The following is a 26256-nucleotide window of genomic DNA, read 5'->3' as shown; positions in this document are numbered from 1 at the left end:
TTGTATTTTTAGTAGAGACGGGGTTTCACCATATTGGCCAGGCAGGTCTCGAACTCCTGACCTTGTGATCTGCCTGCCTCGGCCTCCCAAAGTGCTGGGATTACAGGCATAAGCCACCGTGCCTGGCTGGCTTTAAACTCTTTAAGACATAATCAGGGCTAGAATGAGTGAAACTTCATGCCTGGGTATCTGGATTACACATTAAACACCATGAATCTGTTTTTCTTGAAGCAAGCTAGTTTAGGTAAATTTCTTTTGTTGCAAAATTTTTTGTCTCAAGGCTCAATATTTCCTTAGCCAGCAACAACCCTTCCAGTGGCAGTGAAACAAGGGAAAGGACAGAAGCCAAGTCAGAGTAGCAAAAACATATCTGCCTAAACAATGGCAGAAATATATGGCTATACTTTCTAATTTACTTTGTAAACCAATATACTCTGTAGTATTGGTTCCTAAACTAAACTGAGAATGTGGGTGAGTTTAGAGAGAGAAGATCCTTTCACTTTCTGGAAATTAATACTTTACTTAAAGATTGAAAGTGAAGAAACCAGCAAAGAGGAGAAATCTAGAAAGATCCTTGGATTTCAGTGAACCTTATCAAAAAGTGAAATCAAGGTTGGGGAAAAATGTAAGGGCCACTGAGGAATTAAAATTTCCAGTTTAGTCACCTATGTGTATTTGTTCTGAGCAAATCCAAAGTTCTGCAGCATAGCAGAATTAGCTATTTATTCTAAATAAGTAGAAAACTGATGATTTCAAATAACAAATCATAAATGAGGAGTTCAAAGTCCCTGGTGCCTTTCAAAGATTTATAATATTCAAGTAAATATGAAGAACTGTAAGAAAATTGGTAATTTGCAGTTGTCTCAATTAGTCAATTAGCATGATGTTAAATTTTCAACAGAAATTTAATGTCCCCTCCTTTTTTCCCCACACAGAGCCAAGGTGGAATTTTTTTATTTAAATTTTTTAATTTTTATTTTTTTGTGTAGATGGTGCAAGTTTTGTCACAACAGAAACAACTGTACTCGTTGCTCCTGAGAATTTCAGGTGACAACAGATATGCTTTCTTTTTTCTTTTTTTTTTTTTTTGAGACAGGGTCTCACTCTGTCACCCAGGCTGGAGTGCAGTAGTGCCATCTGGGCTTGCTGCAACCTCCTCCCGCCAGGCTCAAGCTATCCTCCCACCTCAGCCTCTAAAATAGCTGGGATCCCAGCTGTGTGCCACTATGTTGCCCAGCCTGGCCTCAAGTAATCTTCTTGCCTCAGCCTCCCAAAGTACCAAAGTGCTGGGATTATAGGCATGAGCCACCATGCCTAGTCTTAAAGCTTTTTTGAATGTCTTGATGAGAAGTATAAAATATCCCGAAGTTTGATGAATTAGGTTGAGAGGTGAATTAGAGTTCTACAGCAAATATTACATAGGTGATAATGCAGAATAGTTTATCAATGATTAACAAAAATGCTAAATACTTCTATAGTATTAATTTGTCAGACATTACATTGATATAATTTGGTAGGGGCTAAATATACAAGATGACATAAACAGACATATTCCAGCCTGGCCAACATAGTGAAACCCTGTCTCTACTAAAAGTACAAAAATTAGCCAGGAGTGGTGGCACACACGTGTAGTCCCAGCTACCCGGGAGGCTGAGGCAGGAGAATTGCTTGAACCCAGGAGGCAGAGGTTGCAGAGCAAGACTCTGTCTCAAAACAAAACCCAGACATAATCACTTTTAACATCTCACTCAATCTCTGAGTTTTAAAACAAAGTCCCAGATGCAAGACCACTAAGTCAAATCTAAGTCATTAAATGAGTTTCTAATTGTTTAAGATTGGTTTTAATAAGGAGTCCAGCTATGATTTGAATGTTTGTGTCCCATCCAAAATTCATATGTTGAAACTTCATTGCCAATGTTATAGTATTAACAGGTAGACCCTTTTGGAGGTAATTATGTCAGGAAGGCAGAACCCTTATGAATGGAGTTAGTAACCTTATGAAAAGTTTGAAGGGAACTAGCTAGACCCCTTTTGTCTTTCCATCCCTTCCCCCATGTGAGGACACAGCATCAAGGCACCATCTTGGAAGCAGAGACCAGGTCCTCACCAAACATCAAATCTGCAGGTGGCTTGATCTTGGACTTCCCAGCCTCCACAACTGCTAGAAATTAATTTCTATTGTTTATAAATTACCTAGCCTCAAGTATTTCATTAGAGCAGCACCAAGAGACTGAGATAGGTCCCAATAGGGAATGAACAGCTTAGTTGACTTGCTTGGTACTTTCGACTTTTATTTAAAATGTTGGTGACTGAGCCAGGCATGGTGGCTCATGCCTGTAATCTCAGCTACTTGGGAGGCTGAGGTGAGAGAACTGCTTGAGCCCAGGAGTTCGAGACTGCAGCGAGCTACAATGGCACCACTGCATTCCAGCCCAGGTGACAGAGTGAGACTCTGTCTCTAAAAGAACAAAAAATGTTAGTGCCTGTACTGAAGCACTTCTCTCCATAAAAAGGACATAGAGAGCAATCAAAGTAAACTGGTATGACATTATTTTAAAAAGGTATTGACTGTGATTATTGGCGTATCTCAAAGAATATCAGCCCTTTCCATACTAGGCTCAGAAATGTCTTTTCACAATTCTTTGCAAAAATAAATCTATAGAATCTATGCCAAGATGCTAGCATCAATCTGCAATAGAATACACTAGCTTGTGCCCAAATAAATGTGACTATGGACCCACATACAACTATTATATATGTTCTTTCTCAGAGACTAAAAATGAATATTACTGAATACTTCTGTGTATGTTATAGAGTTTCAGATACTACATTTATACTCAGTGTCCTAGGCTAGAGGTTGACATATTTTTTTCTGTAAAGGGTCAGATAATAAATATTTCAGGCTTTTTGAGCCATATAGTTTCTGCAGCTACTCAATTCTACCTGTTAGCATGAAAGGCAATTGAGTGTGCATGGCTGTGTTCCAATAGAACTTTATGAAAAAAATATATCTGTCAGCAGGCCAAATTTGGTCATAGTTTACTTACCTCTGTAGTATGCCAACATAAAAGCAAATGGAACCACACCACAAAAAAGTCACCCTGGTGGAAGCAGTTATGCTATGTATATATATTTTCTTCTGTATTAGTCTGTAACAGCTATAAACTCCAATAACAAACTTATCTAAATCTCTTCCTGATGAATCATTTACTGGTTAGCCAATAGGATCTATAATTCTCCTATTCTGATGTGACAGTTGGAACATGCTTCCAACCTGATCAATAAATGCTTCAAAAGGCGTTAAATTTGACAGTGCTGGAGGATAGTGTGGTCTCACAAAGAAATTACCAAAGCAACGCTGTGGTACCAAAGAATCTCTCCTTCTACAATGGGAACACTAAATGCTCTCAAGTTATATTTCAGTGGTAAGAAAGAAAAAACCCTAGCAAAGGACAGAAATTTAAGTATGTTATAAAATGTAGGCCTGGTAGACATTTTTAACCTCTAAGTGATTTTTTTTTTTTTTTAACTTTTAAGCCCATATATACTTTTTAAAAAATACCATATAGGTCCAGTGTGGTGGCTCATGCCTGTAATCCCAATGCTTTGGGAGGCTGAAGCAAGAGGATTGCTTGAACCTAGGAGTTCAAGGTAACAGTTAGCTATGATAGTGCCACTGCACTAAAGCTTGAGTATCAGAGCAAAACTCTGCCCCTAACCCCAAAAAGAAAAAAAAAAATACTAAACAATACTATTTCAATTTGTAGTTCAGGTTGGTATTCCATCCTCCTATGCTGAGTTTACCCTTTATTGTAAGTATTTAGAGTATTATAAAATCACAATTAAAAGCATATTATTTTATGTATGTAACTGAAATATATAGTATTTAAGATTGTGATTAGAAATCTAAGGCTAACTGGCTGGGCGTGTGTGGCACACGCCTGTAATCCCAGCACTTTGGGAGGCCGAGTCAGGCAGATCAAGAGGTCAGGAGATCAAGACCATCCTGGCCAACATGGTGAAACCCCATCTCTACCAAAACACACACAAAAAATTAGCCGGGTATGGTGGTGTGCACCTGTAGTCCCAGCTACTTGGGAGGCTAAGGCAGGGGAATCGCTTGAACCCGGGAGGCAGGGGTTGCAGTGAGCTGAGATTGCGCCACTGCACTCCAGCCTGGCAACAGAGCAAGATTCCATCTCAAAAAAAAAAAAAGAAAAGAAAAGAAAAGGAATCTAAGTCTAACTGTTCTCAGAAGTCTAGGGGAAGGAAAGGTAAATTTTCTTTTCTTAGAAACAAAGAAACTACAGGTGACAACTTTTTTTTTTTTTTTTTAAGACAGGATCTCCCTCTGTGGCTCAGGCTGGAGTGCAGTGGTGCAGTCTTGGCTCACTGCAACCTCCGCCTGCCGGGCTCAAGCAATTCTCCTGCCTCAGCCTCCCAAGTAGCTGGGATTACAGATGAGATGCACACCACCACACCTGGCTGATTTTTGTATTTTTAGTAGAGACAGGGTTTCACCATGTTCGCCAGGCTGGTCTTGAACTCCTAACCTCAAATGATCCGCCCACCTCAGCCTCCCAAAAGTGTTGGGATTACAGGCATTAGCCACCGCAATCGGCCGAACCTTCTATCTTAACACGAAGTTTGTAGTTGTTTATGAGGCAGAGAGATTTTTCTCAAGTTAGGACATGGGTAATTTTGACCTATTGAAATTTTTTTGTTTAGTTTTTGTTTTTGTTTTTTTTGAGACGGAGCCTCACTCTGTCACCAGGCTGGAGTGCGGTGGCACGATCTCAGCTCACTGCAACCTCCGCCTCCTGGGTTCAAGCGATTCTCCTGCCTCAGCCTCCTGAGTAGCTGGGACTACAGGCATGTGCCACCACACCTGGCTAATTTTGGTATTTTTTTTTAGTAGAGACGGGGTTTCACCATATTGGCCAGGATAGTCTTGATCTCTTGACCTCATGATCTGCCTGCCTCAGCCTCCCAAAGTGCTGGGATTACAGGTGTGAGCCACGGCACCTGGCCGAAACGTTTTTAAAAAATCTTTCTCCTCAGCAGCTGCCTATCCTACATATGTCAGATCTTTGTCATGTCTGAAGGTATTAAAAAGAAAAAAGAGGCTGGGCACAGTGGCCCACGCCTGTAATCCCAGCACTTTGGGAGGCCAAGGCAGGCGGATCACTTGAGATCAGGAGTTCAAGACCAGCCTGGCCAACATGGTGAAACCCCGTTTCTACTAAAAATACAAAAATTAGCGGGGCGTGGTGGCGGGCAGCTGTAATCCTAGCTACTCAGGAGGGTGAGGCACGAGAATCGCTTGAACCAGGGAGGCGGAGGTTGCAGTGAGCCGAGATCACTCCACTGCACTCCAGCCTGGGCGACAGAGCGAGACTCTTGTCTGAAAAAAAAAAAAAAGAAAGAAAAGAAAAGAAAAAAGAAAACAAGGTGGAGGTACAACTTACAACTTATAGTGTGCTCATCTACAGAGCACGGCAATGGATAAGACACTGCCTGGGAGTCATGACAATTAGGTGTTGGTCGAGTTTGCCATTAAATGGTTACCTGGTGTTGAGTGGGTTTCTCCAACTCGGTGGACCTCAGTTTCCTTCTCTGTAAAATGAGGTGAATGCGCTTGACTAGCTGCTCTCAAACCCCTCTTCCAGCTTTACTATGCTGAGATGTCAAGCTACCCACTATCAACACACTCACTCTCACAACTGAGTCGTGTGAAAAGCGTGGCGAGGGCTTACCAGTCATGGCCCTCACCCCATCTGTGGTCCTAGCTCAAGGCCCAAAGGGGGTTCCTCCCTCATGTTCCCCCTCTAGATGTCCCCAACTCGGGATGGAGAAAGGTGCTCCCAGCCGTGATCGCGCCACCTCACTCAAGCCCAAGCGACGGAGCAAGACCCTATCTCAAGAGAGAGAAAGAAGGGTGCTCCCATTCCTGCAAGTCCCACAATTCTCCTACTCCCTCCTTCTCTCACCCGAGGGTCAGGGTGTTCATTTACCCCAACCCTATCTTTTCTCTAAGGCTCCAGCTGACACCGACTCCCATAGACACTCGGATTCCCTCAGACCCCGAGGGACTCCTGACTTTCTTTCCCTGAGCCCTTGAGGAGCGCGCGCCGTGCCTCCGGAGCAGTCTCCGCGGCTCCAGGCTATGGCCTCCCTGAGCCCCAAAAGAAGAGACGGTTCCGATGCGCTGCAAAGAACTATCCCAGGTGACAGCCGGCTTCGCCCCAACCTCAACCCTTCCCGCCGCCTTCCCTCGGATACCTTCCCACCTCCCCGAGGGGCGAGTTTGCTAGACGTGGGAACGTGATCTACCTGAGCAGGCCAAGCCTTCAACCTCGGAGAACTAGACGAGAAGATAAAGATTCCCTTCCCAAATTCTCGCAATTTGCGACCGCGGGGCTCCTAGTCCAAACAGGAAGCGGCAACAGCCTGGGTCGCAGGGGCCGGCGGGAGTTGGAGTTCTGAATGCGCCAAGCCCGCGGTCGCTGTCAAACCTCTCGCCGCTACGGACTACAACTCCCAGAGGGCTCTGCGACGGCCAGCACGCCCATCACCGCAGGGCCCAGCCCCGAGGCTTCAGGAGGCTGGGCAGCCGGCGCGCCCAGGCGGGCGAGTCCAGTCGGAACTGCAACCCCGAGTTTGCTCTAGTTCCTTGTCCCGGCTGGAGGCTGGGAGGGGTAGTAGAAAGAATGCAATCTCTTGCCATTCATAGAGCCCCGGAGGCCACGTGAGAAAACGCTGATGCGGCACCTCCATCGAGGGATCACCCCTCTTTTGGGCTTTCCTGGCGCGTGTTGTATGATCTGGTTACGACCTTGGACCCTACAGACACAAAGGGAAGCTGGTTTGAAAAAACTGTTGAGTTGGCATGCTCCCTCCGTCGTCTAGATATTTGGGTTTGTTTTTTAAAAATGTGTTTGCAAATTAGTCTCTAGGCTAAAAGGGGCTTTAGAAGGATTTTAGAGGCCCACCCCACATACCCAGCAATTTTCCCCAAAACCTCCCCAAGTAAACATACAGTCTAAGTAAAATTAATGTGCTTGTTATGAAAATCAGTTCAAGGTCAGTCCCTGAAAAGCATATGGCCACCCTAAGCTCTTCTTACAAAGGAAGCCAGTGGCTCTTTTTGTTTCTTTTTCTTTTTTCTTTTTAAACCAGAAGAAACAGTGTCTGTAATGCCAGAAAAAAAACTAAAAATTTAGGCCGGCTCCGTGGCTTATGCCTGTAATCTCAGCATTTTGAGAGGCTGAGGTGGGAGAATCACTTGAGGCCAGGAGTTGGAGACCAGTCTGGGCAACATAGGGAGACCCCATTTCTACAAAAGAATTTAAAAAATTAACTGGGCAGGGTGGCACCTGCCTGTAGTCAAGCTTACTTGGGATGCTGAGGCAGGAGGATCATTTGAGGCCAAGAGTTAAGGCTGCAGTGAGCTATGATGGTGCCACTGCACTGCAGCCTGGGTGACAGAGCAAGACCCTGTCTCAAAAACAAAACGAAACAAAACAAAAAACCTAAACTTGAAAATTCAAATTTAGGCTGGGTGCGGTGGCTCACACCTGTAATTGCAGCACTTTGGGAGGCTGAGGAGGGCAGATCACAAGGTCAGGAGTTTGAGACCAGCCTGACCAACATGGTGAAACCCATCTCTGCTAAAAATACAAAAATTAGCCAGGCGTGGTGGTGTGCACCTGTAATCCCAGCTACTCTGGAGGCTGAGGCAGGAGAATCGCTTGAATCCGGTAGGCGGAGGTTGCAATGAGCTAAGATTGTGCCACTGCACTCTGGCATGGGCGACAGAGCGAGACTCCATCTCTAAAATGAAATAAAATAAAAATTCAAATTTAACAAATAGCTAACATTGAATGCCAAGAATTTTATGTGTATATCTTTTTAAGTCTTTACCACAGTTCTGGAAATGATAATATCTCTTTAAGTCTTTATCACAGCTCTAGAAATGTGTATTTTTCCTGTCTTACAGAAAAGGAAATAGTCCCAGAGAATTTAAGTGCCTTGTACAAGGCTAAACAACTACTAAGTGGCAGAAGATCTGGAATTCATACTAAGATCTTATCCCAAAGCCTGCGTGCTCTCAACATTGCGTCTATTATGGAGGGCTTGACAAATGCAAGGCAAACGATTTAATGAATGTTGTCTTTAAGGGAGATAAAAGTTGTTTTGCTGATGGTGTTCTTGTTCAAAAACTTTTTTAACTGCTCATTGGCCCTGCCTTCAAGTCAGGGCTGGTCAAGTAACACAAGTCAGTAATACATTCTTTTGATAGTTTCAGTGATAGCAACCTTTCTTTTTTTTCTGCATTCCAGGCTGAGCAAATAATTTCAAGCAAGGCTGGGAAACACAAAAGTAAATAGTATGAAATGATGTCAGCAAAAAATGGGAAAAAAGTAGGGAACTCGAAAATGAATAAGCTGGCAAAACTGTCAGGAGCACCTTTTTTGGAAACTCTGAAACTGATAAAAAAAAACTCACAAAATCCAGGGGAACATGTAATGAAGAAAAAACTGCTGAATTTTGGTAAGAGAGTTCTGTGGTCATCTTCTACTCTCCAAGTTGTCAGTGGCCTTGAAGATGGCAGCCACATTCCTGGTGTGGGTTGCTGGCACCAGAGGGAGCACTATAGACCTTATCCTCAAGGAATTGTAGGTGTGTTTTGACCTCTCTGATGGTTTCCTGAAGGTTCAACTCAACGGCTTGCCTTTGTTTCACCTGCCTCAGAGCTTCCTCAGGGCTCAGGCAGCTTCCCAGGCAGTGTTTGTCAAAAACATTAAAGGCAAACAGCCAGTGTCACAGAAAGCAAGGTATGAAAGCCAGGACAAGCAATAAACAGACCAAAAATCCTGGGAAGGAAGAGGCTGGAGAAGGAGATAGTTGGGGGAATAAAGGCTTTGGAAAGCTTCATTTTATTCTGGGGAATCTAGAAGGCCATCGGCATGCCCTGGTCTGGATGCATACTCAGAGAAAAACCTAAGAACACCGTAAACTCTCACCTCTGACTGACCGTCAGCTTTCATGCAAGCAGGAAGTGAAGGCTAAGGTGGCGTTGTAAACTACCTCGTTAAGCATTGAAGGGGTGCCACAACACATAGCTAACTGGCAAAGACTGGGAGTGTTTTCTCACATTTTGGGCTTTTATCTTTTTATTTTTTGGTTTGAGACATTTAATAAAAGAAATAAACAACAACAACAATCTCTGGTGGGGAGTGGGAGAAGCAGATATCCATAATTACCATATTATATACAAAATGTCCAGTTTTCAACAAGAAAAAATTATGAGGCGTGCAAAGAAAAAAAGTATGGCTTATTTATAAGGAAAAAATTTTTAAAGAACATTCCTTTGGGAAGCCCAGACATTGTCAACTGTCTTCAATATGCTCAAAGAACAAAGAAAATAATAGACAATAACTAAAGGAAACCAGGAAAAGTGAATTGTTCAATAAATAGAGGATACTATTAAAGAGGTAGAAATTATAAAAAGAAACCAAATAGAGTTGCTGGAGTTGAAAAGCACAATAATTGAAATATAATGTTCACTGGAGGGGTTCAATAGCAGATTTGAGCAGGCAGAAGAAAGATTGGGGAATTTGAAGATACATCAAGAGTATACAGTTTGAGGAACAGAAAGAAAAAATAAGAAAAATGAACAAGACCTGTAAGGATTGTGGGACACTATCAAACAAACATTTGCACAGTGGGAATTCCAAAAGGAGAGGAGAAAAGAAAGGAGTGTAAAGAATATTTGAAGAAATAATAGCTGAAAAATTACCAAATTTAATGAAAGACAGGCGTCTACATATCTAAGAAGCTCAATGAACTTCAGGGCGGATAAATTGAAAGGGATCGACACCAAGACAAATTGTGATTAAATTGTTAAAAGACAAAAACAGAGAATTTTGACAACAGCAAGAGAGAAATGACTGGTCATGTATAAGGAATCTTCATTAAGATTAACAGTAGGCTTATCATCAGAAACCATGGAGCTCAGAAAGCAGTGGAATGACGTAAGTGCTGCGAGGAAAAGCCAAAAAAGAATCCTGAATCTGGCAAAAGTATCCTTAAAAAATGAAGGAGAAATAAATATGTTCCTAGAACAACAAAACGGAAGGAGTTCATAACTACAAGGAATACTAAAGGAAGTCCTTCAGCCTGAAAAGAGGCCAGGAGAGAGTAGCTCAAAGCCATATGAAGAACTAAAGAATATCAGTAAAGGTAACTACATAGGTGAAATTAAAAGTAAGTAGTTTTCTATTTTTGGATTTGTAACTCCTCTTTTTTAAGGAAAAAGGATTTAAAAAATAAATGCATAAAAGAATAATTATAAATCTATGTTAATGAGCACATAATATGTAAAGATGTAATTTTAGACAGTGCTACCCTAATAGTTGGAGAATTCAACACCTTGCATTCCATAAAGGCCCAGATAGAAGATCAACAAAAAAGTTGAAGACTTGAACAACACATAAACCAACTAGATCTAACAGACATTTATAGGACATCACTCCCTCCCAAGAACAGCAAAGTGTATGATATGGTTTGGCTGTGTGTCCCCACCCATACCTCATCTTGAATTGTACTCCTTATAGTTCCCACATGTTTTGGGAGGGACCTGGTGGGAGATAACTGAATCATGGGGGCAGCTTTCCCCATACTGTTCTTGTGGTAGTAAGTCTCATGAGATCTGATGGTTTTATAAGGGGTTTCTGCTTTCGCTTCTCTCTTGTTATCTCTTTGCCTGCCGCCATCCACGTGAGATGAGACTTGCTCCTCCTTGCCTTCTGCCATGATTATGAGGCCTCTCCAGCCGTGTGGAACTGTAAGTCCAATTAAACCTCTTTCTTTTGTAAATTCCCCAGTCACAGATATGTCTTTATCAGCAGCGGGAAAATGGACTAATACAGTAAATTGGCACCAGTACAGTGGGATGCTGCTGAAAAGATACCTGAAAATGTGGAAGCGACTTTGGAACTGGGTAACAGGCAGAGGTTGGAATAGTTTGGAGGGCTCAGAAGAAGACATGAAAATGTGGGAAAGTTTGGAACTTCCTAGAGACTTGTTGAATGGCTTTGGCCAAACGCCTGATAGTGATGTGGACATAAGGTCCAGGCTGAGGTGGTCTCAGATGGAGATGAGGAACTTGTTGGGAACTGGAGTAAAGGTGACTCTTATTATGTTTTAACAAAGAGACTGGTGGCATTTTGACCCTGCCCTAGAGATTTGTGGAACTTTGAACTTGAGAGAGATGATTTAGGGTATCTGGCAGGAGAAATTTCTAAGCAGCAAAGCATTCAAGAGGTGACTTGGGTGCTGTTAAAAGCATTCAGTTTTATAAGGGAAGCAGAGCATAAAAGTTTGGAAAATTTGTAGCCTGACAATGCAATGGAAAATAAAATCCCGTTTTCTGAGGAGAAATTCAAACTGGCTGCAGAAATTTGCATAAGTAACAAGGAGCAGAATGTTAATCCCCAAGACAATGGGGAAAATGTATCCAGGGCATGTCAGAGGCCTTCATGGCAGCCCTTCCCATCACAGGCCCAAGGCCTTGGAGAAAATGGTTTTATGGGCTGGGCCCAGGGTCCCCGTGCTGTGTGCAGTATAGGGACTTGGTGCCCTGCATCCCAGCCACTCCTTCCAGAGCCATGGCTAAAAGGGGTCAAGGTACAGCTCAGGCTGTGGCTTCAGAGGGTGGAAGCCCCAAGCCTTGGCAGCTTCCACATGGTATTCAGCCTGCGGGTACACAGATGTCAAGCATTGAGGTTTGGGAACCTCTGCCTAGATTTCAGAGGATGTATGGAAACGCTTGGATGCCCAGGCAAAAGTTTTCTGCAGGGGTGGGGGTGCTCATGGAGAACCTCTGCCAAGGCAGTGTGGAAGGGAAATGTAGGGTGGGAGCCCCCACACACACTCCCTACTGGGGCACTGCCTAGTGGAGCTGTGAGAAGAGAGCTACCGTCTTCCAGACCCCAGAATAGTAGATCCACTGACAGCTTGCACCATGTGCCTGAAAAAGCCACAGACACTCAATGCCAGCCCATGAAAGCAGCCAGGAGGAAGGCTGTACCCTGAAAAGCCACAGGGGTAGAGCTGCCCAAGACTATGGGAACCTACCTCTTGCATCAGCGTGACCTAGACGTGAGACATGGAGTCAAAGGAGATAATTTTGGACCTTTAAAATTTGACTTCCCCGCTGGATTTTGGACTTGCATGGGGCCTGTGGCCCCTTAGTTTTGGCCAATTTCTTCCATTTGGAACGGCTGTATTTACCCAATGCTTGTACTCCCATTGTATGTAGGAAGTAACTAACTTGCTTTTGATTTTACAGGCTCATAGGTGGAAGGGACTTGCTTGTCGCAGATGAGACTTTTATTTTTTTTAAGACAGTGTCTCACTCTGTCACCCAGGCTGGAGTGCAGTGGCATGATCTCAGCTCACTGCTGCAACCGCCACCTCCTGGTCTCAAGTGATTCTCCTACCTCAGCTTCCTGAGTAGCTAGGAATATAGGCACCCACCACCACACCTGGCTAATTTTTGTATTTTTAGTAGAGATGGGGTTTCACCATGTTGTTCAGGCTGGTCTTGAATTCTGGACCTCAGGTGATGCCCCCACCTTGGCCTTCCAAAGTTCTGGGATTACAGGTGTGAGCCACTGCACCCAGCCTCAGATGAGACTTTGGACTATGGACTTTTGAGTTAATGCTAAAGTGAGTTAAGACTTTGGGAGACTGTTGGGAAGGCATTACTGGTTTTGAAATATGAGGACATGAGATTTGGCAGGGGCCAGGGACATAATGATATGGTTTGGCTATGTCCCTACCTAAATCTCATCTTGAGTTGTACTCCCATAATTCTCACACGTTGTGGGAGGGACGTGGTGTGAGATAATTGAATCATGGGGGTGGTCTTCCCCATACTGTTCTTGTGGCAGTGAGTAAGTCTCATGAGATCTGATGGTTTTTTTGTTTTGGTTTTTTTTTTTTTTTTTTGAGACAGTTTCGCTCTTGTTGCCCAGGCTGGAGTGCAATGGTACAATCTCGGCTCACTGCAACCTCTGCCTCCCAGGTTCAAGTGATTCTCTTGCCTCAGCTTCCTGAATAGCTGGGATTACAGGCATGCGCCACCATGCCCGGCTAATTTTGTATTTTTAGTAGAGACAGGGTTTCTCCATGTTGGTCAGGCTGGTCTCAAACTCCTGACCTCAGGTGATCCTCCCACCTCAGCCTCCCAGAGTGCTGGGATTATAGACATAAGCCATTGTGCCTGACCCCAAGATCTGATGGTTTTATAAAGGGTTTCCACTTTTGCTTCTGTCTCATTCTTTCTTTGCCTGCCGCCATCCATGTAAGATGTGACTTGCTCCTCCTTGCCTTCTGCTGGGATTGTGAGGCCTCTGCAGCCATGTGGAACTGTAAGTCCAATTAAACCTCTTTCTTTTGTATATTGCCCAGTCATGGGTATATCTTTATCAGCAGCATGAAAAAGGACTAATACAGTGTATGTTTTTCTCAAGTGCATATGGAACATTTACCAGGATAGACTATACGTTAGGCTACAAAACAAGTCTCAATAAGTTGTTTTTCGTTTCTTTGTTTTTTTTCTTGTTTTTCTTGAGACAGGGTCTCACTGTGTCACTCAGGCTGGAGTGCAATGGCATGCTTATGGCCTACTGCAGCCTCAAACTCTCAGGCTCAAGTGATACGCCCCCCCACTTCAGCTTCCCCAGTAACTGGGACCACAGGTGTACACCACCATGCCCACCTAGTTTTTGTATTTTTTTAGAGATGAAAAATCCAAAAATATTTTGTAGGATTTTAGTCTTTTAAAACTTATTGAACAGGGTGCAGTGGCTCATGCCTGTAATCCCAACACTTTAGGAGGCTGAGGTGGGAGGACTGTTTGAGCCCAGGAGTTCGAGATCAGCCTGGGTAATGTGGTGAAACCCTGTCTCTACTAAAAATACAAAAATTAGCTGGGCATGGTGGCGCCTGCCTGTAATCCTTGCTACTTAGGAGGCTGAGGCAGGAGGATCTCTTGAGCCTGGGAGACGGAGGTTGCAGTGAGCCAAGCTTGCACCACTGCACTCCAGCCTGGATGACAGAGTGGGACTCTGTCTCAAAAAAAAAAAAAAAAAAAAAAAAAAAAGAAAAGAAAAGGAAAGATCTCAAATCAATAATCAAACTTTCCACCTTAAGGAACTTGAAAAATAAGGGCAAAGTAAACCCAAAGCTAGCAGGAGAAAGGAAATAATTAGGATTTTAGACGAGATAATTGATTTTTTTTTTTAAATAAGCCTGTCCAACATGGTGAGATCCTGTCTCTACAAAAAAATAGAGAAATAGCTGGGTGTGGTGGCATGCACCTGAAGTCCGTCCCTTGGGCGGCTGAGATGGGAGGATTGCTTGAACGTAGGAGTTCAAGGATGCAGCGAGCTGTATGATTGTGTCACTGCATTCTAACCTGGGTGACAGAGCAAGACCCTGTCTCTCTTAAAAAAAAAAAAAAAGGAATAGAGAATAGAAAACAATAGAGAGAATCTACAAAACCAATAGTTGGTTCTTCCAAAAGATCAACAACATCAACAAACCTTTAGCTAGACTGGTAAGAAAAAAAGAAGAAAATTACTAAAAGAGAAGTGAAAGTGTGGTTATTACTACCAAACTTACAGAAATAAAAAGGATTATGAGAGAATATTATGAACAATTATATGTTAACAAATTCAATGAGCTAGAAGAAATGGACAGATTCTTAGAAAATTGACTGGTATGTGATGAAAAAATGAGAGTTGATTGGGAAGAGTCCGGATAAACTACCAAAAGCATGTAATTGAATCAAAAATAGATTGGCAAAGACTTACAGTGTCAGAAACAACTAGGATTGATCCAAATTCTTCTAAATTCTCTAATCTGGAATCTATAGCTCTTGCACACTACAACCCTCAATTCTCATTCAATTGTTCTACAAAAATTTAAACCTCATACCAAATGTTTGAGTGGAGTTTTTTCTTGTAAGAGCTGCATAAGCTCCAAACACACGAACCTTCTCCTGTAACTAAATTCTTGACCTCTGCACAAAATACAATAAATGCCATCTGTGGCACTAAAGAGTAAGCAAAAGCAGGAGGGTAGATAACATTTGAAACAAGGGAACAGCACTGGGTGAGTTTCCCCTGTTTTTGCAGATTCCAGCATGAGAGTAGGCTCCAGTCTGCATCACGAGAAGTGGCTGGAAATCTGGTAGATCACCGCTTTTCTGGTCTAAAAAACTAGAGGACAGAATTTGAGACGATCAGCTGCTGGAAAGTAAGGGGGAATACCATAAGTAAAAAAGAGGGTAGAACCCCAAATTTTATGCATAAACTCTACCCAATCTTTCACTGACCACTAAATCATGCATGTAGAATAAATTCTAAGTAGTCCAGTTAAAAATTAAAGACCCAAACTGCTTTTTGGGTTGCCACCCATGAGACAGAGTTTGCAGTTTGAGTCCAAATAAGTGAAGTGACTCCTAAAACAAAGAAAATCAATGTTTTTTTGAGGGAACATAAAATAATCCACAGTTTCTACAAAATACCATACTTAAAAAATGACATTAAAGGATCAGTCATATTCTAAGCTCTTAATAAAAGAGGAAATGCTGGGATTGTATTATGTTTTATTTTATGCATGGCTAGAGACAGTTGACTATATAGTACACATGCATCATATGCATCATGTGGCAGTTAATCATAATATTTAATATGAATATTAATTCATTTGAATCCTCTGCTTTCATTTTTCTGTGTCATTTTTAGTAGCAATAAAAATTTACTTGAAGATTTTTTTAAAATCATAATGTCTAGGATACAATACAAAGTGACTCAACGTATGAGAAAAAAACAGGAAAACACACCCCATTTTCTTTTCTTTTTTTTTTTTGTTTGAGACACATTTTCACTCTTTGTTGCCCAGGCTAGAGTGCAGTGGCGCCATCTCACTCACTGCAACCTCCACCTCCCGCGTTCAAGCGATTCTGCTGTCTCAGCCTCCCGAGGAGCTGTGATTACAGTCGCCTGCCACCATGCCCAGCTAATTTTTGTAGTTTTAGTACAGACGGGGTTTCACCATGTTGGCCAGGCTGGTCTCGAACTCCTGACCTTAGATGATCTGCCTGCCTCCGCCTCCCGAAGTGCTGGGATTACAGGTGTGAGCCACCACGCCCAGCCAAACACACCCCATTTTCAAGAGGAAAGACAACTAACAGAGAGACCAGTTCTAAGATGCCCAGATGTTTGAATTAGTAGACAGAGATTTTAAAGTAGCTATTAAACTAAGTCAAGGATGTGAAGGGAAATAAGATAACAATGATGAAAAAGTAGGAAATATTAGCAGAGAACTAAAAACCAGACATATATACAGATACAAAACATCCCTGAAAATTTTAATATCTGAAATTAAAAATTCACCTTTTTAGTGCATAGGCTTAACAGCAGAATGGAAGTGCCAGAAAAGAGTCAGTAAACTTGCAGATAAATCAACAGAAATTGTATAATCTGAACAACAGAGAAGTAAATGTTTGAAAAAAATAGCCTCAGGGACCCTTTTGATATGGGACAATATCAAAAGTTCTAACATAAATGAAATTATTTTCCTAGAAAATGAGAAGAGAGAGAATATTTGAAGAAATAAAAGGTGGGAAATTCCCCTAATGTTGTGAAAAATAAAACATCAGATTCAAGAAGGTTAATGAAACACAATAAGATTAATTTGGGGGACAGCTGGGGCCTGTGGCTCATGCATGTAATCCCAGCACTTTGGGAGGCTGAGGTGGGTGGATCAGCTGAGGTCAGGAGTTCGAAACCAGCCTGGCCAACATGGTGAAACCCTATACAACCTAATACAAAAAATTAGCTGGGCATGATGGCACATGTCTGTAATCCCAGCTACACAGGAGGCTGAGACAGGAGAATCACCTGAACCCAGGAGGCAGTGGTTGCAGTGAGCCAAGATTGCACTACTGCACTACATCCTGGGTGACAGAGTGAGACTCTGTCTCAAAAAAATAAATAAATAAAAATAAAATCTGGAAAATTCCCCTAATGTTGTGAAAAATAAAACTTCAGATTCAAGAAGATTAATGAAACACAGTAAGTTTAACTGGGGGGACAGTGGGGCCCTGTGGTTCACACCTGTAATCCCAGCACTTTGGGAGGCCGAGGTGGGTGGATTACTTGAGGCCAGAGGCTAGAGACCAGCCTGGCCAACATGGTGAAACCCCATCTCTACTAAAAATACAAAAATTAACCAGGCCTGGTGGTGCACACCTGTAGTCCCAGCTACTTGGGAGGCTGAGGCAGGAGAATTGCTTGAACCCGGGAGGCAGAGGCTGCAGTGAGCCAAGATTGCACCACTGCATTCCAGCCTGAGCGACAGAGCAAGACTCTTCCTCAAAAAATAAAATAAAATAAAAAAAGATTAACAAAGGGAAAAATTTGAGTGCCACACTTTTTCTCCACTCATTTCCTTCCTCTAACAAAATCTACCTGTTTAATGGTACTTTTTGTCTAGCTAAGCAGGCATAGAGTTTTTTTTTTACAATATTTGTTTATTTAGCAATATAGGTTGTAAAAATACAAAGGTATAAAATATAAGTTGTAAAAAACTTTATACCTGCTTGTTAAGAGAAAAATTCATATTTATTTAGCAATAAATATAAGTTATAAAAAACTCTGTGTGTTGTAAAAAACTCCGTGCCTGCTTAGTTGGACAAAACTCAGTCCCCAAGTCTGCCCCCCACCTCACCACACCAGTTTGAGTTGATTTAGACACCCTAATCTACTAGAAGTGAATAGGAATGACATGGTCTCTTCCAAGAAGGAACTTATATTCAAGTCAAGGAGAAAAACAATAACAATTAAAAGTAAACATTTTATTTAATAAATAGATGTTATGGTAAGTTCTGTTACATAAATAAACTGGGTGCCATTGTACAGTATAATGCTTTGAGGGTACTACTTTAAATCAAAAATCAGAAAAGGATACTGGAGTAGTTTAGATGAGAGATGATAACCACCAAACTACATTAGTGACAGTGGAGAACAGATAAATGAGCATTCAACGTATAAGATATGAGGATATTCAAGATATCCAAGGTAGAATTGACAGATTTTACTACCTGAATGTGGGGAGTGGTGGATATTGAGGAGTAAAGAATAGGATTCCCAGGTTTGGGAGTTGCACAAGTCTGTGAATGGTAGTGTCCTTCATTGAGATTGAGAATAAAGAGGGAAAACAGATTGGGAAGAGAGGTTGAGAGGATGAATTCAGCACTGGAAATGCTGAGTGAAGAGTAGCTGTAAAACATCTGACTGTAGGTATCTAGTGGGCTGCTGGGTGGCCAGATGTGAAACTCTACATTTGAGAGTTATCAACATGCAAGGGGTCATTGTAGCTTTCTTTAGGGAACGGAGATAGCTACTCTTATTTGCCCAGTAAAAATTTCCCTTTCTTCTGACAGTAGACCCTGCTCCCTTGGTCTTACCCAGGCCTCGTCATTCTACGTCATCCTCCCATATGGGGAACATGACTCAAAAGGCAAATCAGAGTCTTTCCCTAGAATTGGTCTCTAGACAGGAAGAGAAAGAAACTCTCTTCCTGGAGTTGCTTATTTGTTCACCAGATGGCTAAACTAGATGAATTTGATTCTGGGGCTGACGGTAGTCATCATTTTCCCTGCAGCATAAAGAGAGCCTGTCTTTAGAACAAAGACATCTCTACTTGATGCATGGAGTTAGAGTGCCTAGACTAGTGGCACTAAGTCTAGGACCGATGTCTGGGTTCCTACAACTCTGATCTTCATTCTGTATTCTTCTCAGATAAATCTCCTTCACTGTTTTGTTTGTTTGTTTGTTTTGTTTTGTTATTTTTAAAGTGAGTTGAATAAGGTTTGTTACTGTTTGGGAGAAACTCTCAATGCATGTTTTTCCTCTGCTCTCATACTACCATGACAACAGTCATCAACACAGAAAAAGTCTTCTGTGACCAAGCGTGTTTCTTGGGTTTCTCCCCACCACCAAGCAAGCAATGAATTTTGCAGCGGACACCAACTGGGAGTCCTCCAATCAATTCTGATACTGGAGATAGCAACAGATTCCACAGGTTGAGGACTCAGTGCCCAAGATTGCCACCAACCTCACAACACCAGTTGCAAGTCCAGGCCTCTGGAACTTCTGGTGGACAAGCTTCAAGTTGGGGTTCCCATGACCCCCTCTCTGGGTTCAGTTAATTTGCTGGAGTGGCTCACAGAACTCAAAGAAACACTTAATTATATGTAATGTTTTGTCATGAAGGATATTACGAAGGATATGAGTGAAGACATGTATAGGGCGAGGTATGGGGGAAGGGGCATGAAGCTTCATGCACCCCCTGGGTGCACCACCCTCCAGGAACCTCCACATGTGCAGGTATCCAGGAGCTCTCTGATCCCTGTCATTTTGGGTTTTTATGGAGGCTTCATTGCATAGGCATGATTGACAACTGTGTAGAAATGTGATTGGACAAAAAAAATTTGATTTAAACCCGGCAAGGCTTGTCTTTTCAGATTTTTCTTAGCCTCTCTGCATTGTATTCCTTCCTCTAAGGTGTGGGGCAGGGTGCTTTCTGGAATAAGGGTGTTTTGACCCACAATCAGATTACAGTCTTGGCTTGGGCAGGTAAAAGGAGGACAGGAGAAAGAAGGAGAGAGAGTCTATTTCCTAAGGCCTTAAGTGCCCCAACATTGTAACAAGGACTATGGGAGATAGGGGTCAGGAACCATGGACAAAAAACCAGTATATATCATAACATCATAGCCACTAAAACTTTGTTTTTGTTTGTTTGAGACAGGGTCTCACTCTATCGCCCAGGCTGGAGTGCAGTGGCACGATCACAGCTCACTGCAGCCTCTACCTCCCAGGCTCAAGAGATCCTCCCTACTCAGCTTCCTGAGTAGCTGGGACTACAGACGTGCACCACCACAGCTGCCTGATTTTTAAATTTTTTGTGGAGACGAGGTCTCCCTATGTTGCTTAGGCTGGTCTCCAACTCCTAGCCTCAAGTGACCCTCTCATCTCAGCCTACAAAAGTGCTGGGATTACTGGCACGTGCCATTGTAGCCAGAGGCCCTAAAACATTTTTGATTAATACACTCGTGCACTGTGAGAGAAGATAAAATCACTCAAGACAAAGAAAGTATGGGGCCAGGAATTGAGAACAAATTCCAAGCAACCCCAACATTTAAGGACTAGGTAGAGACTCCCTGTATCTATCACTTATAGATGTTGCCTTATCTGTGTTATCACAGATATCACTCATCTGTGTTGCCCAGGCTGGCCTCAAACTCCTGAGCTCGAGGATCCTCCTGCCTTAGCCTCCTAAGTAGCTGAGACTAGAGGTGTGTACCACTGTGCCTGGCAACTCAGTATGTATTTCTAAAAGATAAAGACTCTTTTAAGGCCGGGTGCAGTGGCTCATGCCTATAATCCCAGCACTTTGGGAGGCTGAGGCAGATAGATCCCTTGAGTCCAGGAGTTCAAGAAGAGTCAGGGCAACATGGGGAAACCCTGTTTCTACAAAAAAATACAAAAACTAGCTGGGCATGATGGTGTACACCTGTAGTCCCAGCTACTTGAGAGGATGAGATGGGAGGATCACCTGAGCCCAGGGAGTTTGAGGCTGCAGTGAGATTGCACTACTGCATTCCAGCCTGGGTGACAGAGTGAGACCCTGTCTCAAAACAACATCAAAAGACTCATCTAAAAAATTATAACCACAATATAATTATCATATCTAAAACATTAATATTTACTTAGTATCATTTAGTATCATGAGTTTACAAATTCTTGAATTGTATTGTAATTTAATTCAGTTGGTTTGAGTTAGGATCCAAACAAGATCCACACATTGCAATTAGTTATGTTTCTTACATCCCCTTTAGTCTCTAAGTTAACCACCTCTTTTTTCCTTTTTTAAAGAAACTGAAGTATTTTTTTCCAGTAAAATTTATTGTAGTCTAGATTTTTTGCTGATTATATCCCTGCAATGTTATTTAACATTCTCTATTCCCTCTAATTGCTGTAGGCTGGTAGTTAAGTCTGGAGAGTTGAACAATTGATCATATTCACACTTGATTTTTTAAAATCAAGCCTTTATAGATAGTGTTTTGTACTTCTATTGTAACACTTTGGGAAGCACATGATTTCTGGAGGTCTTTCTTTTGTGAGATTAAGGCTGTTCAGTGGGCTCAAATATTGTCTACGACAAAGTTCCTCATCTGCTTTTCACCTAATCGTTTCAGCAGCCGTTGATGATCATCTACTTGATCAGAAGTTCGTGACACCTTTAGTGTCTGAATAATTTTTTCTCAGTTCCCATAGGTCAATAGAAGTACCTAACATTTCTGTTTATTAAGTAGTTAGGGTCAAACAAATTAATATTAGGTTGGTGCAAAAATTATGGTTTTTGCTACTACTTTTAACATATGTATTTATGTCCTAATAACTTAGTAGCGACTTTAAAATATACACATAATTTGAAAGAGTAATACTTTAATTTCATTCTTAAATAACCACATTCGCTTACTAATGGGATGTCTATACCTCTTGGGCACCTCATAATTTCTGAAACCTTGAAATCAGGTGGGACACCACTACCCTCATTTCCTGTTCTTAACTGGATTCTGCACAACACTTTCTTGAGACCATAGCAACCACTGAAAACCTGACTGCAAAGATAGGTTAGTCAAAAGAATGTAATTTGCTCTAATGTTGAAACTTTGAATTACCTCAAGTTGGTAGTTCACATGGCTTCTGACAGATGTCATCGTTGTTTCCCCCAAAATTTAAAATACCTACTGTGATGTCCCTGTGAGTTTGTTATAGTGCCCTCACGGTTTGGGCACTGGAGGTCATTGGCCATTATTCTCCCGGACTAGAGCAAGGATTGGCAAACTTTTTCTGTAAACAGCCCAGTAGTAAATATTTAGGCCTAGTAGCCATGCGGTCTCTGTCATAACTACTCAATTCTGCCTTTATGGTGTGAATGCAACCAGTATAGACAATATGTAAACAAATGGAGTGACTGTTGCCGTGCTTTGAATGTGTGTTACCTCCAAAATTCATGGTGAAACTTAATCACCATCATTGCAATAAGTGGGGCCTTTTTAGGAAGTGATGCTTATGAGAGCCATGCGCTCGTGAATGTAGGGCATTTATAAAAGGGCTTGAGAGAGTACGTTTGCTCTCTTTACTCTTCTGCCATGTGAGGACACAGTGTTCTTCCCCTCCAGAGAATGCAGCAACAAGGTGCCATCTTGGAACTGGAAACTGAGCCCTCACCAGACACTGATCCTGCTGGTGCCTTGATCTTGGACTCCAAGCCTCTAGAGCTGTGAGAAATAAGTTTATGTTCTTTATAAATTACCCGGTCGCAGGTATTTTTGTTATAACAAGCACAAACGGGCCAACACAACTGTATTCCAGTTTATTTACAGACACAGGTGTTGGGCTAGGTTTGTCCTGAGGATGTTGGTTTCCTGACCCCTGGCCTACAAAATAGAGAGGAATTTTTCATTTATTAGCTGGAATTCTTCTAAGGAGAAGAATTTTCCCTCAACAGTTTGGTTACCCCAAGATAAAGTGTGCTTAAGAAATGTAGTATAAACATTTGCTTCTTTCTTTTTTGGGGGGTGGGGGACGGAGTCTCACTCTGTTGGCCAGGCTGGAGTGAAGTGGCACGATCTTAGCTCACTGCAACCACCACCTCCTGGGTTCAAGCGATTCTTCTGCCTTAGCTTCCTGAGTAGCTGGGACTACAGGCGCATGCCACCACGCCCAGCTAATTTTTGTATTTTTAGTAGAGACGGGGTTTCACCGTATTGGCCAGGCTGGTCTCGAACTCCTGACCTCGTGATCCACCCACCTAGGCCTCCCAAAGTGCTGGGATTACAGGCGTGAGCGACTGCACCTGGTTGCTTCTTTCTTTTTACTAGTTTTCAAAATTGGTTGATTCCCTAGCATCCAGCAAAGGGGGCCAATAAAGTTTTTGGGTTTTGACTTTTTTTGCATTGTTAATGACGAAGTCATAAAATTTAAAAATATATTTGATATGTTTCAGTCATTTGAAGATATTTTCTTTAATTTGAAAAAACTTCAAACTTGTAAAATATTCCAAAGATAGCACAAAGAATTCCCGTATACTTTCACCCAGAGTTACCAATTGTTAACATTTTGCCATATTTGTTTTTTATTCTCTCCCTTCTTCCCTGCTCCTGGCTTTCTCTCTCTCTCTCTCTCTCTCTCATATAGTTTTTCCTAAACCACTTGAGATTAAGTTGCAGACAATATGCCTCTGCCCTTAAATTCTTCAGTGTATATTTCCTAAAAACAAGGATGTTCACAGTACAGTTATTACAATTAGATCATTTTTTATTGACACAGTGCTCTTATTTAATCTATAAACCTTACTCAAATTTCACCAATTGTTCCAATAGTGTCCTTTATAGCATTCTTTTTTTCTCATCCAGCATCCAACCTAGGATTAATCATGCATTTAGTCTTCATGTCTCTTTAGGTTCCTTTAATCTGAATTAATTCCTTAGCCTTTCTTTGTCTTTCATGACATTGACATTTTTGAAGAGTATAGGCTATTTAGTAGAATGTCCCTTAATTCGAATCTATCCCAAGTTTCCTCATGATGAGGTTCAAGTTAAACATTTCTGGCAGAAATAGCACATGAGTATTGTAGTGTCTTTCTTACTGCATTACATCTGGAGGCACATGATGCATATTGATCATCACTGATAGCTAGTCTCCAAGTTCTTCAGTGAACTATGTCCCCAGTTTTCATGGCCTTATGTTGTTCCCTCTCCTCGAATCTGGACTGGCCCAGTGACTTTCTTTTAACTAATAGAATGTGGCAGATGTGATTGTTTCTTCTTCTACTAGATCTGAAGAAGCCTTGCAGACAAGTGGCCTTGTCTCTTGGAATTTTGTCCTTGCAATGTTTGCTTGGTTGGAATGCTCACTCTGGGGGTAAGCAACCAACATAAGAAGTCTGACTGAGACCACCAACTGTGAGGAAGCCCAAGCTAGCCACTTGGAGAGAGAGAGAGACACCTGGCCAGCACCCAGCTGTTCCAGGTATCCCAGTCACCAGATAGCTGAAGAAAGAAGCCATCTTGAATGTTAAACAAATTGATATCAAACGTTAAGATGAATCAAGTCCCAGCCAACATCTGAAGGTAACTGCATGAGAGATCCCAACTGAGCCCCCTCAATCAACAGAACCATGAAAGATAATAATAAATTGTTTTAAGCCACCAAGTTTTGGAGTAGTTTGTTATTCAGCAATAGATCACCAGAACAGTACTGTAAACTTTGGTCACTTGGTTAAGATAGTGTCTTCCAGGTTTCTCCATTGTACAGTTATTTTTTCCTTATAATTGATAACTAATTCATGGGGAGACACTATAAGACCTTATTAATGTCCTTTTTTCATCAGACTTTCAGCTGCTAGTTTTAGTAAGCCAGAATCAAATATTAGTATGATAGTTGCAAAATGGTAACCAAAAAACTCCTCTATTAGTTCTTCTACATTTGTTAGCTAGCATTCTGCTGTAAGAAAGAGATTTGCTGGCTGGGAAATCTCTTTGTGCCCGGCCTAGCACACGTTCTTATCCTTTGCTGGTTCCTTCTTTTCTTTCCATTTTATTAATTTTGGTTTATCCTTCCATTAAAAATGAGCAAATATGTCTTTTTAGATATAAACTAGCATACTGGACACACTACTCTGGCTTTTTTCCAATAATACATCCTGGCAATCACTCCATAGCAGTGTATAGAGATAATCCTCTTTTCTTTTAATGGCTGCAGAGTATTCCATTGGTAGATGTTTTGGCCTGCTATTGAGCAAGTTTTCAGTTGTTTTCAGTCTTTAGCCTTTGGTTGTGCAGTGAATAACTTTGTGTAAAATCCTTTTGTATTTTTTGCCAGTGTATCTCTGAGATAACTTCCAGAAGGAAGGTTGCTGGATCAAAGGGTACATGCATGTGTAATTTTGCTAGATCTTGTCAAATTCCCTTCCCTCAGGGTTATGCCATGGTACATTCCCAAGAGCAATATATGAGTGCCTATTACTTTACAGCTTTCTAACAGAGTACATTATCAAACATTTGCCATTCTAATAGGTGAAAAATTGTTTCTCAGTGTAGTTTTCATTTGCATTGCTCTTAAAATGAAGTTGAGATTCTCTTCATTTATTTAAGGACTATTTGCTTTTCTTTTTCTGTGAAATTCTTTGTTTATATCTCTTGCCCATTTTTCTTGAGATTTGTTAATCTTTTTCTTTTTTACTTTTAGAAGCTCTCTCCATATTACAGATCTTAATCTTTTTACTGGGTGTATGTTGAAAATATATTTCTCCAGCTTTTCATTTGTCTTTTGGCTTTCTTATAGTTATTTTTTGCTATGAAGTTTTATTTTTAACCTTTACTTAGTCACATTACATAAAATTATTCCTTCAGGATTTTAAATCATAGGTAGAAAAGTTTTTGCAAGTACAGAAGAATTCATCAGTGTTTTCTTCTAGTTTTTGCATAGTATTATTGTTTTCATATTTGAATTTGTTATTCTGTATAATGTGAGAAACAGGTCAGATTTTGTCTTTTTCCATATGGCTATCTAGTTACATATAGAGTATTTTCATAAAGAAGTGGTCAACAGTGTCACTGACTGCTAAGAGGTCCCCTAGGTTAAGAACTGAAAACTGCCAATAGGGTTAGTAACAAGGAGGTCAATGTGACCTTGCCAGTAGCAATTTCAATAAAGCAATGAGGCGGAAGTCAGATTGCAGTGGATTGAGGATTGAAAGGTGAGGAAGTAGAAGGAACAAGTGTAGATAACTCTTTGTGAGGTCCTAAATTGATAGTCTTTTTATTAGGCACTACATATAAGTTTCAGAATTCCAAAAGACAGATTTCAGGCAAAGAAGTTTTCCAATAAAACCCCTGTATCAGTCAGGGACCAATCAGGCAAATAGAAACCATTCTAAGTATTTAAAATAGAGGGAATTTAACCTTTGTGAGAATTGGAATGGTGCCTCATATGAGTCGATGCAGGTGTGCAGGTGCCTGGCTTGTTCGTTAGAGAGCAGGCAGAGAGGGTTCAGCTATTTCTTGCCTTTTGGTTTGGTGCCTTTGTGCAGGATACAACCTCC

At 41.6% G+C, this 26256-nt stretch overlaps 1 protein-coding gene and 1 long non-coding RNA gene across 25 annotated transcripts in view; one reads left to right on the top strand and one right to left on the bottom strand.

Annotated features, from left to right (window-relative positions):
• SLC38A9 (solute carrier family 38 member 9) overlaps window positions 1–6675 on the bottom strand; it is an 85040-nt gene extending 78365 nt beyond the window's left edge. For 6 of the 24 annotated variants that reach the window (XM_008952730.5, XM_063604458.1, XM_063604454.1 and 3 more), the window contains exon 1: window positions 6334–6675. The gene's annotated coding sequence lies outside the window, so the exon portion shown is untranslated. Of the gene's footprint in view, window positions 1–5568; window positions 5617–6333 lie in introns of all 24 variants that reach the window. The other 18 variants (XM_055112375.2, XM_063604456.1, XM_063604462.1 and 15 more) reach the window with 11 other exon arrangements.
• On the top strand, window positions 6600–24712 carry LOC117980294 (uncharacterized). The gene is made up of 5 exons (XR_004671558.3): window positions 6600–6917; window positions 8343–10849; window positions 13378–13439; window positions 22331–22431; window positions 23988–24712. It is a non-coding gene; the product is annotated as an uncharacterized LOC117980294 (long non-coding RNA).
• Window positions 24713–26256: the final 1544 nt, after the last annotated feature.

This window comes from Pan paniscus, chromosome 4 (assembly GCF_029289425.2).
Source record: "Pan paniscus chromosome 4, NHGRI_mPanPan1-v2.0_pri, whole genome shotgun sequence".
NCBI classification, from domain to species: Eukaryota; Metazoa; Chordata; class Mammalia; order Primates; family Hominidae; genus Pan; species Pan paniscus.
Note: the sequence above shows the minus strand (reverse complement) of the source record. Positions and strands in the feature narration are given on the sequence as shown.